The following is a 7606-nucleotide window of genomic DNA, read 5'->3' as shown; positions in this document are numbered from 1 at the left end:
AGTGACGTAATTCAGTGAATTAGGACTGCATTATAAATCCACGAATGCAGGCAATATAAAGCAAAGCAACTGTAAGGAAAAGAGCTGCTCCAGGTGAGGCTTGAACACACAACCTCGGCATTGCTCACCTGTTACTGTCATATAAGTACTGCGCGCTAACCGATTGCGCTACTGGAGCTTTGCTTGCAGACCAAGAGTAAAGCCTACAGCTTGACCTATTGTTACCCTAATGAAATGTGGTAATATGATCCATACACATACTTGTCGATGAATCCGGAAGATGAGCTAGTGAACCGAGAATTGTAACATAAGAGTAAAATTGGACAAACTGCCAACAATTAGTTATTGTTGATGGCCAGAGGAGCTGTTTGACCCTAGCTTGCTACACAGACTGTATGTCACTGTTGCAAAAACCCTAATGCCTCATTTCAGTGACTCATTACGGCAAGTGTCCACGCGGATACCTAGGGATAGAGCAGGGATTTTTTTTTAAGATTTATGTCTTTCTGGGCAATGTGTCTTGTTAGCATAGCTCCAAAATAACAATCTCAATAAAACTGCTAAGTTACTCTCTAAAACATTGCAACAATTTGCAGAGTGTACGCATAATGACGTGTAAATGTGAAATGATGTCGTTCCCACATCTACCCAGGAAAAACACATGATACTTGTCCAAAAAAGCTGAACTGTTGTTACTAGGCAATTTTCTTCCAAGGACTAGATGAACACGACCATCTCGGAGAATTAGCTCCAACATTTATGACCTGTCAATCTAAACTCCATTGTGCTTGTTGCAAATGCCCAATATGCATGAACGCATCCATACGCTTGCTTATCATTCAGTTGCTCATATGGCAGCTTAAATTTATGTGTCTAAAATGGCAGTGAGACTCACCCCAGATGGGACTCGAACCCACAATGCCTGGCTGAGAAGACCAGTGCCTTATCCATTAGGCCACTGGGGCTTGCCTATGTGACATGTTTTTATTTATAGATATACGTAGATATTAGGAGTGACGTAATTCAGTGAATTAGGACTGCATTATAAATCCACGAATGCAGCCGTAATGAGTCACTAAATCGTTTTTAAATGAGTGTCTTTTGATAAAAGTATTTAGATATGTTTTTATATTTTTGTAAACCGTTTGTTTTTTTTAAACAGGTCTCGACCTGTTTAAAAAAAAAAAAGGTTTACAAAAATATAAAAACATATCTAAATACTTTTATCAAAAAACACTCATTTAAAAACGATTTAACCAAAATGAGATGGTGAAACAAATAACTTACCTCTTCCTCCATTCCATGGGTTTGATGAACAGTTCAATCTTAATCTTCTTGGGAAGCTCGAGACCTGTTTAAAAAAAACAAACGGTTTACAAAAATATAAAAACATATCTAAATACTTTTATCAAAAAACACTCATTTAAAAACGATTTAACCAAAATGAGATGGTGAAACAAATAACTTACCTCTTCCTCCATTCCATGGGTTTGATGAACAGTTCAATCTTAATCTTCTTGGGAAGCTCGAGACCTGTTTAAAAAAAACAAACGGTTTACAAAAATATAAAAACATATCTAAATACTTTTATCAAAAAACACTCATTTACAAACGATTTAACCAAAATGAGATGGTGAAACAAATAACTTACCTTCCCTCCATTCCATGGGTTTGATGAACAGTTCAATCTTAATCTTCTTGGGAAGCTCGAGACCTGTTTAAAAAAAACAAACGGTTTACAAAAATATAAAAACATATCTAAATACTTTTATCAAAAAACACTCATTTAAAAATGATTTAACCAAAATGAGATGGTGAAACAAATAACTTACCTCTTCCTCCATTCCATGGGTTTGATGAACAGTTCAATCTTAATCTTCTTGGGAAGCTCGAGACCTGTTTAAAAAAAACAAACGGTTTACAAAAATATAAAAACATATCTAAATACTTTTATAAAAAAACACTCATTTAAAAACGATTTAACCAAAATGAGATGGTGAAACAAATAACTTACCTCTTCCTCCATTCCATGGGTTTGATGAACAGTTCAATCTTAATCTTCTTGGGAAGCTCGAGACCTGTTTAAAAAAAACAAACGGTTTACAAAAATATAAAAACATATCTAAATACTTTTATCAAAAAACACTCATTTACAAACGATTTAACCAAAATGAGATGGTGAAACAAATAACTTACCTCTTCCTCCATTCCATGGGTTTGATGAACAGTTCAATGTTAATCTTCTTGGGAAGCTCGAGACCTGTTTAAAAAAAACAAACGGTTTACAAAAATATAAAAACATATCTAAATACTTTTATCAAAAAACACTCATTTACAAACGATTTAACCAAAATGAGATGGTGAAACAAATAACTTACCTCTTCCTCCATTCCATGGGTTTGATGAACAGTTCAATCTTAATCTTCTTGGGAAGCTCGAGACCTGTTTAAAAAAAACAAACGGTTTACAAAAATATAAAAACATATCTAAATACTTTTATAAAAAAACAATAATTTAAAAATGATTTAACCAAAATGAGATGGTGAAACAAATAACTTACCTCTTCCTCCATTCCATGGGTTTGATGAACAGTTCAATCTTAATCTTCTTGGGAAGCTCGAGACCTGTTTAAAAAAAACAAACGGTTTACAAAAATATAAAAACATATCTAAATACTTTTATCAAAAAACACTCATTTAAAAACGATTTAACCAAAATGAGATGGTGAAACAAATAACTTACCTCTTCCTCCATTCCATGGGTTTGATGAACAGTTCAATCTTAATCTTCTTGGGAAGCTCGAGACCTGTTTAAAAAAAACAAACGGTTTACAAAAATATAAAAACATATCTAAATACTTTTATCAAAAAACACTCATTTAAAAACGATTTAACCAAAATGAGATGGTGAAACAAATAACTTACCTCTTCCTCCATTCCATGGGTTTGATGAACAGTTCAATCTTAATCTTCTTGGGAAGCTCGAGACCTGTTTAAAAAAAACAAACGGTTTACAAAAATATAAAAACATATCTAAATACTTTTATCAAAAAACACTCATTTAAAAACGATTTAACCAAAATGAGATGGTGAAACAAATAACTTACCTCTTCCTCCATTCCATGGGTTTGATGAACAGTTCAATCTTAATCTTCTTGGGAAGCTCGAGACCTGTTTAAAAAAAACAAACGGTTTACAAAAATATAAAAACATATCTAAATACTTTTATCAAAAAACACTCATTTAAAAACGATTTAACCAAAATGAGATGGTGAAACAAATAACTTACCTCTTCCTCCATTCCATGGGTTTGATGAACAGTTCAATCTTAATCTTCTTGGGAAGCTCGAGACCTGTTTAAAAAAAACAAACGGTTTACAAAAATATAAAAACATATCTAAATACTTTTATCAAAAAACACTCATTTAAAAACGATTTAACCAAAATGAGATGGTGAAACAAATAACTTACCTCTTCCTCCATTCCATGGGTTTGATGAACAGTTCAATCTTAATCTTCTTGGGAAGCTCGAGACCTGTTTAAAAAAAACAAACGGTTTACAAAAATATAAAAACATATCTAAATACTTTTATCAAAAAACACTCATTTAAAAACGATTTAACCAAAATGAGATGGTGAAACAAATAACTTACCTCTTCCTCCATTCCATGGGTTTGATGAACAGTTCAATCTTAATCTTCTTGGGAAGCTCGAGACCTGTTTAAAAAAAACAAACGGTTTACAAAAATATAAAAACATATCTAAATACTTTTATCAAAAAACACTCATTTAAAAACGATTTAACCAAAATGAGATGGTGAAACAAATAACTTACCTCTTCCTCCATTCCATGGGTTTGATGAACAGTTCAATCTTAATCTTCTTGGGAAGCTCGAGACCTGTTTAAAAAAAAAAACGGTTTACAAAAATATAAAAACATATCTAAATACTTTTATCAAAAAACACTCATTTAAAAACGATTTAACCAAAATGAGATGGTGAAACAAATAACTTACCTCTTCCTCCATTCCATGGGTTTGATGAACAGTTCAATCTTAATCTTCTTGGGAAGCTCGAGACCTGTTTAAAAAAAACAAACGGTTTACAAAAATATAAAAACATATCTAAATACTTTTATCAAAAAACACTCATTTAAAAACGATTTAACCAAAATGAGATGGTGAAACAAATAACTTACCTCTTCCTCCATTCCATGGGTTTGATGAACAGTTCAATCTTAATCTTCTTGGGAAGCTCGAGACCTGTTTAAAAAAAACAAACGGTTTACAAAAATATAAAAACATATCTAAATACTTTTATAAAAAAACACTCATTTAAAAACGATTTAACCAAAATGAGATGGTGAAACAAATAACTTACCTCTTCCTCCATTCCATGGGTTTGATGAACAGTTCAATCTTAATCTTCTTGGGAAGCTCGAGACCTGTTTAAAAAAACAAACGGTTTACAAAAATATAAAAACATATCTAAATACTTTTATCAAAAAACACTCATTTAAAAAACGATTTAACCAAAATGAGATGGTGAAACAAATAACTTACCTCTTCCTCCATTCCATGGGTTTGATGAACAGTTCAATCTTAATCTTCTTGGGAAGCTCGAGACCTGTTTAAAAAAAAAAACGGTTTACAAAAATATAAAAACATATCTAAATACTTTTATAAAAAAACACTCATTTAAAAACGATTTAACCAAAATGAGATGGTGAAACGAATAACTTACCTCTTCCTCCATTCCATGGGTTTGATGAACAGTTCAATCTTAATCTTCTTGGGAAGCTCGAGACCTGTTTAAAAAAAACAAACGGTTTACAAAAATATAAAAACATATCTAAATACTTTTATCAAAAAACACTCATTTAAAAACGATTTAACCAAAATGAGATGGTGAAACAAATAACTTACCTCTTCCTCCATTCCATGGGTTTGATGAACAGTTCAATCTTAATCTTCTTGGGAAGCTCGAGACCTGTTTAAAAAAAAAAAACGGTTTACAAAAATATAAAAACATATCTAAATACTTTTATAAAAAAACACTCATTTAAAAACGATTTAACCAAAATGAGATGGTGAAACAAATAACTTACCTCTTCCTCCATTCCATGGGTTTGATGAACAGTTCAATCTTAATCTTCTTGGGAAGCTCGAGACCTGTTTAAAAAAAACAAACGGTTTACAAAAATATAAAAACATATCTAAATACTTTTATCAAAAAACACTCATTTAAAAACGATTTAACCAAAATGAGATGGTGAAACAAATAACTTACCTCTTCCTCCATTCCATGGGTTTGATGAACAGTTCAATCTTAATCTTCTTGGGAAGCTCGAGACCTGTTTAAAAAAAACAAACGGTTTACAAAAATATAAAAACATATCTAAATACTTTTATCAAAAAACACTCATTTAAAAACGATTTAACCAAAATGAGATGGTGAAACAAATAACTTACCTCTTCCTCCATTCCATGGGTTTGATGAACAGTTCAATCTTAATCTTCTTGGGAAGCTCGAGACCTGTTTAAAAAAAAAAACGGTTTACAAAAATATAAAAACATATCTAAATACTTTTATCAAAAAACACTCATTTAAAAACGATTTAACCAAAATGAGATGGTGAAACAAATAACTTACCTCTTCCTCCATTCCATGGGTTTGATGAACAGTTCAATCTTAATCTTCTTGGGAAGCTCGAGACCTGTTTAAAAAAAACAAACGGTTTACAAAAATATAAAAACATATCTAAATACTTTTATCAAAAAACACTCATTTAAAAACGATTTAACCAAAATGAGATGGTGAAACAAATAACTTACCTCTTCCTCCATTCCATGGGTTTGATGAACAGTTCAATCTTAATCTTCTTGGGAAGCTCGAGACCTGTTTAAAAAAAAAAAACGGTTTACAAAAATATAAAAACATATCTAAATACTTTTATCAAAAAACACTCATTTAAAAACTATTTAACCAAAATGAGATGGTGAAACAAATAACTTACCTCTTCCTCCATTCCATGGGTTTGATGAACAGTTCAATCTTAATCTTCTTGGGAAGCTCGAGACCTGTTTAAAAAAACAAACGGTTTACAAAAATATAAAAACATATCTAAATACTTTTATAAAAAAACACTCATTTAAAAACGATTTAACCAAAATGAGATGGTGAAACAAATAACTTACCTCTTCCTCCATTCCATGGGTTTGATGAACAGTTCAATCTTAATCTTCTTGGGAAGCTCGAGACCTGTTTAAAAAAAACAAACGGTTTACAAAAATATAAAAACATATCTAAATACTTTTATCAAAAAACACTCATTTAAAAACGATTTAACCAAAATGAGATGGTGAAACAAATAACTTACCTCTTCCTCCATTCCATGGGTTTGATGAACAGTTCAATCTTAATCTTCTTGGGAAGCTCGAGACCTGTTTAAAAAAAAAAACGGTTTACAAAAATATAAAAACATATCTAAATACTTTTATCAAAAAACACTCATTTAAAAACGATTTAACCAAAATGAGATGGTGAAACAAATAACTTACCTCTTCCTCCATTCCATGGGTTTGATGAACAGTTCAATCTTAATCTTCTTGGGAAGCTCGAGACCTGTTTAAAAAAAAAAAACGGTTTACAAAAATATAAAAACATATCTAAATACTTTTATCAAAAAACACTCATTTAAAAACGATTTAACCAAAATGAGATGGTGAAACAAATAACTTACCTCTTCCTCCATTCCATGGGTTTGATGAACAGTTCAATCTTAATCTTCTTGGGAAGCTCGAGACCTGTTTAAAAAAAAAAAACGGTTTACAAAAATATAAAAACATATCTAAATACTTTTATCAAAAAACACTCATTTAAAAACGATTTAACCAAAATGAGATGGTGAAACAAATAACTTACCTCTTCCTCCATTCCATGGGTTTGATGAACAGTTCAATCTTAATCTTCTTGGGAAGCTCGAGACCTGTTTAAAAAAAACAAACGGTTTACAAAAATATAAAAACATATCTAAATACTTTTATCAAAAAACACTCATTTAAAAACGATTTAACCAAAATGAGATGGTGAAACAAATAACTTACCTTCCCTCCATTCCATGGGTTTGATGAACAGTTCAATCTTAATCTTCTTGGGAAGCTCGAGACCTGTTTAAAAAAAACAAACGGTTTACAAAAATATAAAAACATATCTAAATACTTTTATCAAAAAACACTCATTTAAAAACGATTTAACCAAAATGAGATGGTGAAACAAATAACTTACCTCTTCCTCCATTCCATGGGTTTGATGAACAGTTCAATCTTAATCTTCTTGGGAAGCTCGAGACCTGTTTAAAAAAAAAAAAACGGTTTACAAAAATATAAAAACATATCTAAATACTTTTATCAAAAAACACTCATTTAAAAACGATTTAACCAAAATGAGATGGTGAAACAAATAACTTACCTCTTCCTCCATTCCATGGGTTTGATGAACAGTTCAATCTTAATCTTCTTGGGAAGCTCGAGACCTGTTTAAAAAAACAAAACGGTTTACAAAAATATAAAAACATATCTAAATACTTTTATAAAAAAACACTCATT

The 7606-nt window shown here is 30.9% G+C and overlaps 1 non-coding gene across 1 annotated transcript; it reads right to left on the bottom strand.

Moving 5' to 3' along the window:
* Nucleotides 1-85: 85 nt before the first annotated feature.
* On the bottom strand, nt 86-178 carry TRNAI-UAU (transfer RNA isoleucine (anticodon UAU)). The gene is given in 2 exon segments: nt 86-121; nt 141-178. It is a non-coding gene; the product is annotated as a tRNA-Ile (tRNA).
* Between the last annotated feature and the right edge of the window lie 7428 nt (nt 179-7606).

The sequence above is a fragment of the Bombina bombina genome, unplaced genomic scaffold (assembly GCF_027579735.1).
Source record: "Bombina bombina isolate aBomBom1 unplaced genomic scaffold, aBomBom1.pri scaffold_730, whole genome shotgun sequence".
NCBI classification, from domain to species: domain Eukaryota; kingdom Metazoa; phylum Chordata; class Amphibia; order Anura; family Bombinatoridae; genus Bombina; species Bombina bombina.
The sequence above is the reverse complement of the archived record's forward strand: the minus strand, read 5'-3'. Positions and strand labels throughout refer to the sequence as shown.